This window comes from Lactuca serriola, chromosome 6, assembly GCF_051521515.1.
Source record: "Lactuca serriola cultivar US96UC23 chromosome 6, Lser_US96UC23_V15, whole genome shotgun sequence".
In the NCBI taxonomy this organism is placed as follows: Eukaryota; Viridiplantae; Streptophyta; class Magnoliopsida; order Asterales; family Asteraceae; genus Lactuca; species Lactuca serriola.
Window position 1 is genome coordinate 183,186,217 of NC_136413.1, and position 13,864 is coordinate 183,200,080.

Genomic DNA, 13,864 nt, shown 5'->3' on the forward strand with positions numbered 1-13,864 from the left:
TCATCCACCTTTGCCATTTCCAACCCGAGCTGCACTTAGTCTACTGGAGAAGGAGCATTTAGAGTTTGTAAAGCATGTGAAGGGGATCCCGATTAATACCCCCTTTGTCGAATCCTTATCCAAAACTCCTGAGAACCAGAAATTCCTGCAAGATTTGATAGACACTTGCAGGCAATTAAAGAAGTAGTCAAAGGTGATTCTAAGTGAACAAACCTCAAAAGCCGTGTTGGGAGAGACACCAGAAAAGATGGGGGATCCTGGATGCCTCACTCTTCCGTGTGAATTTGGTAATAAAATGAAGGTTAATGCTTTAGCCGATTCTGGGGCTAACATTAATTTGATGCCTTTTTCATTTTATCAAAAATTGGAGATTCAGAAGATGAAGGCTATAAAAATGAAGATTCACATGGCTAATCGTTCGGTGACACAACCTCGGGGCATCATGGAGGATATTTTGGTGAAGATTGGAAAATTTGTTTTTCCAATAGACTTTGTAGTTTTGGATATGAAGGAAGATCCCGATGTGCCAATAATCCTTGGTCGTCCATTGCTTAACACTATTGGAGCTCTTGTTGATATTCGTGAGTCTAAGCTCACTTTGAGGGTTGGAGATGAACAAGAAGTTTTTGGAATACAAGATGACTTCCAAGAGGATCATGTTCAAGAAGAGGTGTTCACAATTAATGAAGACAATGAACTAGAAGAACTGGAAAAGCTTATGGAAGAAGAGATCAAGGCAGTTCATCAAGTCAAAAGAACAAAACCGAGGGCATCTGTTCCATATTTGATTGAAGTCATAGCTTACAAGAGTCCACATTCTTGGGTGAGCAAAGAGGATGAGGAGATGACAAGTGATGAAGAGGAGGTCAATTCAAGAGTGACAAAGCCGGTGGTGAAAGAGGAGGAGAATGGTATGGAGTGCAAGGAACAAACGAAGGGCACAAAACGCAAGCTTGAAGAAGATGGAAAAGCTAAAAAGGAGAATTCAAAGAAGGCGTATAAAAGGCGAGTTCAAGCTTACAAGAGGCGATTCAATGAAGAAAAGATCTTGGTGGTGGACTCTTCAGAAGATTCAACGTAGAAGGCACGGAGTCCAGCTCAAGACTCCAAGAAATAGAAGCGCTTCTCGGGAGGCAACCCGAGCTTGGTTTGCATTTTCTTTTCTTTTATTTTTTTTTAGTTTTTAATTAGGAGAGATAACAACTCATCATATAATAACTGATACTTAGTAAAAGATTAGCTGTGGGAACTTTAATTAATGAATGAGATGCAAAGTAGTTAGTTAAAATGTACGATTTTATAAAATTTTCCAATCAGACAATTGCCACGTCGTGGTAAAAATGAGAACACGGGACCAGAGCACAATTTTAAAGTCCACGACGTGGGCATAGCCAGCCACGAGTGGCCTTTAAAAAGTCACGGGGGGGCCATTTCCTTAAAACCCTTTGACCAACATCCCCATTCCCCATTTGATACTGCCGCACGAACGGGAACCAAATACCCCACAGCCAATTTCTTAATCTACTTCCAAATTCCTTGCAAGTTCTTATCAATTAACTCTACTTGGTATGTGTTCTATTCATTAATGTAGTTAGTTCTTACAATTTTAGATTTTCATGGTTAGGGCTTGTGTGATTCACGAAATTGGTTGAAACTAGTTGTTGATTCTAGGTTGCATGTCCCTTAAATGTCCATAGGAACAAACCCCAAGCACTAATTTTGGTAGAAATTGCATACAAAATGACCGATCCAAAAACTGCTTCCGACTGCGGTCCACGACGTGGCGTAGCCTGGCCACGTCGTGACTTCTGGCAGGCACATTTAATCTGTTTTAATGTTTTAGATGTTTGCTGCTTTGGTTTGATTGTGTATGCAGAAATGGGACCACGAAGAGCTATTCCACAGGAGGAAAACCCGATTGATGTAGCAAGTATACATCCCTTATATCAGTTTCCTCAAAACATTCCCCGACCATTGTTAACTACTTACGAGAATCGGCTGGGATGGCTGTACAATAGGGAGTTTGCAATAGCCCCAATTATCGATTGGGGATGGCTCGGTGGAGTGGGAATGGTCGCTGAGTTGGCACGCTATTGGTCGAAAACATACGAAGGGGACCAATTTTCTTTCACTTGTCACGGGTGGAGGAATTTGTTTGCCATCCAAGAACCCGTATACCGGGAATTATCGGTGGAGTTTTTCTCTACCGTATGCTTCGAGGAATGCACCATTGATTTTACCTACAACCGGGCACTTGTGTTTTGTTTGGGTGGTGTTTATAGAGAGTGTAGTCTTCGGGAATTCGCTTGGCGTATGGGGCTTTATACCGAAGTGGAGACTCAACCTCCGTTTTTCATACCGTTCTTACTTGGATGCGTTCAGGATTTTAATCCCGGTGTTATGGATGTTCAGTTCTGGAGGGGTATTTCTAGCCATGAGTACAATACTCGTGACTCGAGTGAGTCCCAAATTCGGAATCCTGTTTTCCGATTTTTACATCGCCTGATCACTTTTTCAATAAATCACAAGCATCATGGTGATAAAGTCCCCATTCAGAATTTGTTTTATTTATGGAATCTTATTACCCCGGGAGTTTGCTGTGATTTACCGTATATGTTGGCGAGGTTCATGGGGAAGAAAGCGGCCAATTCTAGGCCCGGGAGCCTGATCACGGGGGGGGGGGGGGGGGGGGCATTTGGTTACTCGCCTTGCTAGGTCATATCATATTTTGACCCATGACTTTGTGAGGAATCTTACTCGATTCCCGGACACAGACTTGACCATTCAAGTCTTGGGAGTTATGCGGGCCGTAGTGAATGTTGGGGGTCGTTTTGTTATACCGCCGATAGATGATGAGCAAGAGGAGGCGCGGCCAAGGCAGTAACCACCAGCCAGACCGCGGCGTCAGAATGTGCGAGCTATAGGTGAAGTCGAGAGAGAGCGTGCTGCTTCACAGTATATGCAGGGAGTACCCACCGACCCTTTTCAGAGTCAGGTGGGAACTTATTTGGATAATCTATGGGGGCATGCCATTTATCATACTTAGCTTACTGAGGGTATTTATTCGCATTTGGGTGTGACCCGACCACCTTCTATGCCACCACAGTGTCCTTATTTTCCGACATGGGAGGAGCTATGGCGTCCGCAGAATGACGGGGCAGGACCAAGTGGAGCGCAGGACCAAGGAGATGATGATTGATTTCATTTTTCTTTTTATTTTGTTTTGTTTTAAGTAGTTTTTTTTATGTTTGAATTTGGATTGTAATGTAAAACTTTCTTGAACTATGATGTTACTCTTTTATTTCTTTTGGGTTGTTCCATTTTTCAGATTAGCATTGGAATTCTAAGGAGCATGTAAGGTTAACTCTAGAGTCGTGTTTGTCGAGTCAAGGAAGCTTAGAGTCGTGAGTTGGAACCCACAATTCAAGATAAGTGTGGGGTACGTTAGTAGGAGAGAGGTTACAGTTGGGAAGTATATTTATATAGAGGCGTCTTAAACCATTTAGACATTGGTCAAGTTGCTAGAGTGCATAAAAGAAATAAGGCATTTTCTGCTGATGTCCAGTTTCCACGACGTGGGATCCTTACGCCACGTCGTGGCGCTCATGAACATTGAAGAAATAAAGCAGCCTGTTGGTGTTCACGTTTTTATCTTATATCACGACGTGGCAAGATACCTGCCACGATGTGTCTCAGTTTATCCTTGCCCACATTTCTATATACTAGCACCCACTTTGAAGAATTGAGGTTTCGAGGCATTTTCATGGTTGATTTACATATTCACCCAGTTCTACACCGAGTTTCTATTTTTGGAGGTCCATATTCAAGACGCACGTTTGCCACACTTTTGGAGATGCTCACGCTACTATCCCAGGGGAGTCTGTTCCTTTTTCTCCCTTTTCTTTAATTTTGATTTATTTTTATGAATACAATGAGGGCATTGTATGAAATAAGTGTGGGGTAGGGGTAGAAAAAGTAAATTGCTAGATAATCATAGAATTTGATAGTAAAAAAAATTGAAAATTTGGAAATTGAAATTTTTAATAATTGAATCTAGTAATAATAAGTTGAATTATAATTGCTAGTGTTATGTGGGATGATCCGATGAAAGTTCAAATGTTTAGTTGAGTCAATATACGTTATAGTGCATTTGTGGCCTCCCTTATTTTAGTGAAATCATGGAACAAAAACATAACCCCGCTTGGTTTGAGGGATGCAATATGTTTAGCAGCCTAAACCTAAAATGTATCCAGGAAATTTATTATCATTTACCGATAAAGGTTGAGGTTGAGTGCCTCTGCTTAAGCATGTAGGTTTTGAGTGAAAAAAGTGAGGTACATGTAAAAAAAGAAGAGAGAATTACGAGTAAAGTTTGAAGAATTTTGGAGCAAATAAAGTGAAGATCAAAAGATCAAAATTCCAAGGATTTCAAAAAGTTGAAGATACCAGAAATCAAATCAAATAAGGTGGTGAATTCAAAGAAATCAAAGATCAAATGTCAAAGAAATGAAGAATTCCAAAAGAGCTCCATAGTGGTATCAATGATTGTAATTCTAGATTATGTATGCTTAGGTTGCTTAACTAAAAATACCTTGAGGATAAGGAGGTTTTCTGCGGATGGATTCGGAGGGTTGCATAAAATGAGCATTGTTCGGAAAAAGTGGGCGAGTGTTTATGAAGATTGTGAGTATTTAAAGTATGGGGGTACTTTAGGAAAATTTTAGACACAAATGCATGCGTTGAGGTCTTGGCATAATGGCTGAGCTAGAGTCGGATTGTTCTATGTGGTGTTAGTAATTAGAAGTTAAGTTTAAATTTGCTTGAGGGCACGCAAAGCCTAAGTGTGGGGTATTTTGATATTGCCATATTTATACCTATTTTTAGGCAATATTTGAGTACATTTTTTATTAATAAATTGATAATATGTTTAGAATAATGGTACTTATGACTTTAAATTGTTATTTTCAGTCAATTAAAAGGATTTTCAAAGAGAGGGACCAAAAGTGACAATATGAGGAACATGGGAGACTTGAAAGAGAAGAAAAAGAACAAATCCATGATAAATACTGAATTCACAACGTGGCAAAGTCGGCCACGACGTGGCAAGAGTGTTCTAGAAGATAAAAATCGCGACGCGGAGGATTCCTTGTACGGTACAAATAGCTTAAAGCCCATGACGTGGCCTGGATAGCCACGACGTGGCGCGGGTTTTTGGAGATTATTTAAGTTCTCCTGATTATTACGAAAAGAAGAACCTTTTGGCTGAAGGAAAGAGTTCTAGAAGACGATTAAGAGCGAAAGAAGGGTTCTGGAAGAAGGTTTTCAAAACCAAAAAGAATAAAGGTTTATATTTTAGTTAAATAAGAACATGTCTTTTATTACTTTAAGTTGTGTTGGTTTATTAGTTTCTAGGATGAGCAGCTGAATCTAGCTACTCTTGTTTAGCTAGATGAAGCTTCAAACTTTTAAATAGTTCAATGTTTATGGATTAAGTTTAGTTGGTAAAAATTGCTTGTGTTTGATTTGTATAACCTAGCATGCTATTGTTTGTTTCTTTAATTGCTTGATTGCATCTTCTGTGTAGCGTAATGACCATTAACTACATGAATTTGTTTACCTAATGATTTAGTGAACATTAAATTGTTAGAGCTAGGATTGACCAATCTTAGTTAGTAATTAGAATAAATAAGCTTAGCTGTGCTAGAGAACGTGTATTATGACCATAATTGCGTTTATGTTACAAATCTTAGGGTAAATTACACCAATCGTCCCTCGTGCACATGCTAAAAAGCATGTTCAGTCCCTATTTTCAAAAATTAACTCGGACCATCCCTCATTTGTTTAAAACTTGCACACTTCATCCCTGATATGCTTTTTTCTTGTGAATGTAGTCTGTGCCTCATTTGAAATGACGATAATGCCCTTGGATATATTTTTTTTTAATTATTCTAATATTATTTATTATTATTTATAAATTAACAAAGAAAAAAAAGCAACTCTCTATAAACTCTATCTCTCTCAGTTACAGTGGAAAATACCACTACCTCCTTCATTTGATCTCTCACTCTCTCTCTCCCCATTCTTCTTCGATACCTGCTCTCATCTTTTCCAACCCATCCACCCCTTCACTTATAAACCCTCACGCTACTGTTACTGATCGGAGATAAAAGAGTAACCCAAAACACACATACACATGTGTTCTGATACGATATCGAGATAGAGGTCAAGTGAGATGGAGATATAGAACGATACCGAGAGAGAAATAGGTTGGGAGAGACGGACTCGATGAAAGCAAAAAAGGAGACCCTAGGAAATGGGTGAGATGGAGATGTAGCATGATAAGCCAGAGAAATACTTGATTTCGATTTTAATTTTGAGTTTCCTCCTTCTTCATCATCATCAAATCTAGAAATTGAAACTGATGTAGGTTTTCATTTTTATTTTGAGGTTCGTTTTAGGTTTGGTTTGATTTTATTTCGATGGATTTGTCTTGGAATTGATTTCAATCGGTTACTTGTTTCGATTTTGAAGATGAATATAGGTTAGTACTTTGAATGCAGTGAGATGTTGTGAACTTGTGATTGTGATTGTTTCTGGGTCTCATTTGTGTTGATTAAATCTTGTCAGTAGTTCAAGGTTTCGAAGATTGAATTATTGTTTCGATGGAGATGGTTATGGTTCAAAGAAATAACTTTCGATTCGAGCAGTGGACGGATCGATTTGATTATTGGGTTTCACCACGAAGTAGATAGATTGAAATTGGTAGTTTCGGTGGTCGTTGGTGTTCTTAAGGAAGAGGGAGAGAACGACGATAAGGATGGTGGTTTGGGGTCTGATTTTGGTACACTGATTTGGGGTATTGGATGGGTAATGGGAACGTATGAGAAAAGGGAGACGAAGGTAGAAGAAAATTAGGGAAAGGGAAGTGAAGGTGTTTGCGGTGATAGATTGTGGTGTCGGAGGTGGTGACGTTGATATGTGGTGGTGCCAGGGGAGTCAGTGGTGATAGGTGGTGGTGGTGATTTGTTGCAGAAATAGGGACTGAACGGGAGGGGGAGATATTTGTTTACCCTTTTTTATTACATACATAGATATATATATATATATATATATATATATATATATATATATATATATATATATATAATTATATAATTTAAACTGATACAGAAATAAAAAAAGGAAAAAGGAAATAACTAAGGGAAAATTAGTCTTTTCATGTCAACAGGGATGATGCGTGTAAGTTTAAAACAAATAAGGGACCGTCCGAGTTAATTTTTAAAATTAGGGATTAAATGTGCTTTTCAGCACCTGCATGAGGGACGATTGGTGTAATTTACCCCAAATCTTACATAGCATATTTACATTCATAATTAGTTCTGTGTTTAATTATGTGTGAACATACATGGTTTGACATGAATTAGTGTGACATCCCCAAAATCTCGGACAGAAAAGACCGATTTTCATTTATGCTTTTAAAATAATTTCAGAGTAAATCCTTTTGATTTGAAAGAGTTGCGGAATTTGTTCCCAAAAACAAAACATGATAAAACAATGTTTACCAAAGCATTTCATAAAAGAAATGTATTTTCATTATATTATCAAAACTCGGGGTGTCATGTTCCGATACAGACCAATAAGCATAAACGATAACATTACAAGTCATTCAACAAATATATACATATACAGACTTGTAAACAAAACAACTTGATGGTTCATCCATCTTATGCCCTCGCGCCACTTCCTGTAATACAAATTAAAACTGAGTGGGTCAGGCTTGGGAGCCTGGTGAGCATATATGGTTTTCAACCCACAATAAATAATCATATTTAATTTCCACCAACCAACAATAACCCAATTACCCATTTCCGTTATTCTCACTTTATGTCCCTAAAACAACTAACATAAGGGACCTAGTCTAAGAATATTTCATCGGGGCGACAACACATGCTTCGGGGGTTCCTCAGCAATATAAGTCAAATAAGGCAACCATGAGGGGGATGGAGTACAGCGAATGAACACCCAAGTTCATTAACACCTACAGGTGGCGAACCTGCTAATGTTCCACAAGACTATCTAGAAAAGTCTGTGGTCGTCATCTAAACTCCGCTAGATGACTAAATCAAACAACAACGAGGCCTCTCATCTGTTTATTACACACCAACTATCTACCCATGTTCTACCCAACATATTAGTAGATAAAATATACATCTTTATACATAGTTTAATAACCTGTATAGCATGCTTTAATCAATACATATTCCACATAACAGATGAGGCACACACACACATAACACGTATTTCATAGAGAAATAATCAGATCTATAAGATAGAAAAAAGTGAATACACATTCACACATATAAACAACAATATACTTAATACACTCAAACCATACTTGTATTATTATCGTGTTTATGAAAGGTAGTATACACTCACTTGATCAGAAGATGATCGGACAGCACTACGACTTGCAGAAGTAGTAATCCTCAGCAGATCTGGAAGATCTTCACAAAAATCGAACTTCTCGCGGGAAGAGCTTCGGCTCGGGAACCGCACTTCTCGGGATCTTCGGGATCTCGGAACTTGCCTCGGGGCTCGAGAATAATACCGGTGCTTCGGGGTATTTCTGGCACGCAAATCGATGCAAAACAGGAGAGAGAAGAGAGAAAATAGCAAAAGAACTCGGCTGCCCTCGCATCCTATTTATAGGAGGCTGGAGCCTCAGAGTACGCGGGGCGTACAGGTCCGAAATCGTCATGGCGTTCGTCATCCGAAGAACTCGAGTGCGAGGTGCGTCATGCTTCACTGTACGCGGGGCGTACTTCGGATCAGATCGGTGACTCCTTCGGATAATCATCCGAATTAAAGATTAAATTTAAATACAAAATATTTAATAAATTTCGGAAATTCATATCTTCTTCATACGAACTCCGTTTTCGACGTTCTTTATATCCACGCGAAGGTGAGACTACGCTCTACAACTTTCGTTTAGACTCCGTCGGCTAATTTTAACTTTATTTTTATTATTTATTTTTAATAGGCTGGGACAGAAAAACTTCATTATAAATTCATAACTTCTTCATTTGACGTCCCTTCTCGCCTAACTTTTCATCGCTTCGATACCAACAACGAGACCTTCGATCCTCGTTTAGAATGCTTCGGCTAAAAACCGCTCGATCTCAAATCGAGTATTTCAGGCTGCATACCGCTAAGCCGAAACTTCGATAAATCATAACTTCCTCATACGAAGTCAGATTTGGGCGTTCTATATATATTCGGAAACCTCGTTTCAACCACTACAACATTATCCAATGATATCAAGTTTATTTGACACTTTAATTTTGACGCTTATTTTTATTCTTAATTAATCAAACCACATAATTAAGCAATTAAGCACAAAACACATAATACTCAAATAATACAATCTTATTATTTCAAAACGGGTTACAAAGGTTAACCTAGACTATTACATTGCTAAAAATGGCAAGCCCGGAAACACAGGCGTTACAATTAGTTAATTATTGGTAAGTTAGAACTAAATTACTAATACAACTAAAAACCAACTTAATAATCCGTAATCATTAGCTAGCCATAAGGAAGAAGTGGATTCAAACTAAACAAGAGTGTGTTTTTACTTATTGAAGTTGATTTAAGTTCATCTGATCTTGTAAAATCAGATAAAACCCCATTTAAACTTGTTAATAATTAGGTTAATTTAATATAAGTAAATTAATTAGAAATACCGTTCCCTGTGATAGACACCCGACTTACTCAAACTATACTGTAATCTGACTAGGTACACTGCCTATACGTGCATAGTTAGTTAAGTTGGTTAGGTTATAAGTATTTAAATTAGTGAGTACGTTTGTGCACATCAAAGCGCCAAAATTAAAGTGTGAAATAAACTCTATATCTTTACATAATGTTGTAGTGGTCGAAACAAGGATTTCAGGGTTATAAAGAACGCCGAAATCCGAGTTATAACGAAGAAGTTATGACCCGTCGAAGTTTCGCGACGGAACCGACACGACACCGAGAAGCGTAAATAGTAAATTTACGATAGAACAACTTTTATCCTTAGCGATCTAAACGAAAGTCGTAGAATATGTTAAACTGAGAGTGTCCATATAAAGAACGCCCAAATCTGACTTTGTATGAGGAAGTTATGATTTTTCGAAGTTTCGGCTTAGCGGTGTACAACCCGAAGTTTCAATATTATATTGAGCGGTTTTTAGCCAACACAACCTAAACGAGAATCGAAGATCTCTTTAATAGTAGCGTAATGATAAAAAGACAGACGAAAACGGAGTCGGATGAAGAAGTTATGAGATTTTAACGGACCAATCCTGTCCCGGCCTGTTAATAATATAACTTTTAAAATAAAGTCAAAATTACCCGATGGAGTCTAAACGAAAGTTTTGGAGTACGTTCCTGCCTACACATGCATATAAAGAACGTCAAAAACGGAGCTCGTACACGAGAGTTACGAATTTTTAAAGATTTCACTTGAAATTGCGAAACTGTTATGACGTGGCAACATCTGGACCATCCATCGCTGATCAGGCCTCGCTTTGGATCACGCCACGTAGCCTCGCAATTACGCCCCACGTCCGAGGCCAAGTACGCCCAGCGTACTTCGATTCTTATCCGATTCCAAGGTGCGAGACAGCTGGTGCGAGTTGGTAGCCTTATCCGAAGGTACGCCCATCGTACGGTCCGAGATCAGCCCTATAAATAGGTGCGAAATCTTCCGAGAAAATCACTCCAAATCTCTTTCTCCCTCTAAATACTTTCTCTCTCTAAGGTTTCTAACCCCTCCTAAGCCTAGGTAAACCCTAGCACCCGAAGGAAGCCCCGAGGCTCCTAGAGTCTCCGAGAAAAAAGTTTTCGGTTTGAAACTCTGCCCGCACAGAGCCCGGTTTTCAAGCAAATTCCTAGTTTCGTCAAATAAGTTTATTTATAGAAGCGAGGTGTTGTCCGAATCAAACTGTATCAGGTGAGTGTATAGTCACTTTCATCTTACACATAGACATGAAGTATTTTATATAAAATATGTGATATGTGCGTATATATGTTATCAGTTTACCTGAGATGTTTGTTGGATGAGAAAATCTATACTTCTTTCTTTCAGACCTGAAACTTTTTTCCTTCAGATCTACACTTTCTCATCTCAGATCTAAACCTTTTTCTTCAGATCTAATCTTTATACTTTGAGATCTATGTTGGATGAAAGATCTGAACTTCTTTCCTTCAGATCTGAAGTTTTTCTTCAAATCTAGACCGTATATGTATTTTATGCTTTAAAATTTATGTTGGATGAAAGATGTAAACATTATTTTCCAGATCTAGACTATATAAATATTTTATGCTTTGAAAGTTATGCTGGATGAAAGATGTAAACATTTTTTTCTCAGATCTGGACTGTGTATGTATTTTATATCTACAAATATGTCGGATAGAACAACTGGTAGATGAAATAGATGATGTGTGTTAAAATGATGAGAGGCCTTGATGTTTACGATGTTTAAGATGATCCAGTCGTCTAGCGGAGTATAGATGACGACCACAGACTTTTCTTGGCTCGCAACCTATAGGTGTTTTGAAGATGTACTCCATCCCCCCATGGTTGCCTTACGGACACATATGGCTGAGGAATCCCCTTAGCAGTAGTGCCCATCCCGATGAAATTCCTTAGGATAGGTCCCTTATAATAGATGCTTTAGGGACGTAAAGTGAGGATAACGGGAACGGTTAATCCGGTTAGTAATTTGATGAAAATAAATAATGAACTTATTATTGTGGGATGAAAACCCTATATGCTCACCAAGCTCCCCAGCCTGACCGAATCATTTTCTTGTATTACAGGTAGTGGCAAAAGCATAGTTGGATGATTTGACGAGAGATTACGGATTTGAGGCCAGATAGTGTTTTGTGGCCTAAGATGTTTATTTATTTTTAGTTTATGCTTATGGTCTGTATCGATGATTAACATCCCGAGTTTTTGTAATGTAATGGAAAAACATTTCTTTAAGAAATGCTTTGATAAAATTTATATGATATTCTGTTTTGGGAACAAATTCCACAATACTTTTCTTAAGAAGTTACTTTGATTTTTATTAAAAAGCATAAACAAAATCGGTCTTTTCTGGGCATGAAAATGAGGATGTCACAGGGATGAACGAAATTTGGATAGGAATAACCTAGAAATTTAGGATAAGAAGATAAGACAGTTTTATTATTATATTAATTAGTTTGGGCCTTATTCCAAAAAACTCTAGCTTTGGTCTCAAGTTTCCTTTAGTTATATAAACCCCTCCCCGGCTGTCATTATTTTGTCCACTCCATACACACATACAAGAGCCAAAATTTTGATCAAGCCTTCTCTCTCCTCATGTCTTCTTGCTACCAGGGTTTTGGGTACAAGCCATTAGAGGCATCCATTCCTTTGGTGCTAGCTTTCCAAGATCTAGAAAAAGGTATCTACTTTGATTATTTAAAATAATAATCAAAAGGTATGTAACCCTAATTTTGCATGAATTTTGATTCCATAGCCTCTCTCCTAGGGTTTCTTGATATTGATAGTTAGTTGTTATCAATCAAGAAAACATAGACCCTTTATAGGTTGCATGTGAACTTAATGGTTTAAGTGTTTTCCCGCCACATGTAATTTGTGGTTATAACATAGAAATCCCATCACTCGCTCAAGTAACTAGGAACTAAGAAGTAAAAGGGAGTAGATATACTAGAGTAAACTAGAGTTTTTTTTTGGGTAAAATAGATGAAAAATAAGGTTATAAATTAGAGATTATATAGGGCTGAAAAGTGTAGGCATGCCGTACCTCCTGTCTAGGCTCCTTCTGAGTGGTGAAACGTGTTGAATTCTTCTGGTATGTTACAGGAACGCCATGTGTTAAATCGACATTGTGCATAATTTAATCAAATAATATTTTCACTGCTTGGTTGCACTAAAGGATAACATAGGGAAGCAGAGTTGAATCCTCATGGACACAGCCTAATAGTCAATGCCTCTTTGCGCAAGGCACATATTAGCCATTTAACAGAAAAATATAAATAGGGGGTTTTTGATTGTTAACTAAAAACTAAAACTGCTGTGAAATTACCTAAATGAAAGTAGTAAAAAAAGAATTCAGCTCTTCTGCGACTCCTAATCATGCAATCAGCGCAACTCTGGTTATTCAAAATGCATTCTATCTAAGATGGTACTGAGAAAAACTAGCAAGCTCTAGTATAATCTCTTTATATTAGAGTTAAATCCCAACACGAAACTAATCTAATACTTGTTACTTATTACCAGTTGACAACAACAATTACATATTCTGTTAACTGATTAACTGGAATGATTAAACCCTAGCTAGGTGATCAAACTAACAAGAACTAAAATCAAACATTCATTAAGCTCAAAACCGAAACAACTAGATAGAAGCACACAATGAAACTTAAATATGATAACTAGTCACATGAAGTACTAGTCTAATGTAGAACTGAAAACTAAGGCTTAGCCAGACATGGCTAAAAATGACTCTAGAATAGTAAAAAGATAAATCAAACTACTAATTCTTACCAAACTAACTAAGAGACACAATCCATAGTCTTCAGATCTTCATAATCACTGAAATCGCCTCATAAATCGTCTTTTTCCTCGTTTGGAGTTTCAGGAATTGGCTAGGCTTCAATCTGATTAGAGGGGTTGTATTTATATGCAAGTCAGAAGCTTCTAGAGTAAGAAAAAAAATCCACGATTGCATTTATCAGAAAATGTGATCGCATTTTTTCTAAAAATCTCTAGAATTGTCGGTAAATGAAGTATTATGCTATTTTTGGCCATTCTTGAACTTCAAAGTGA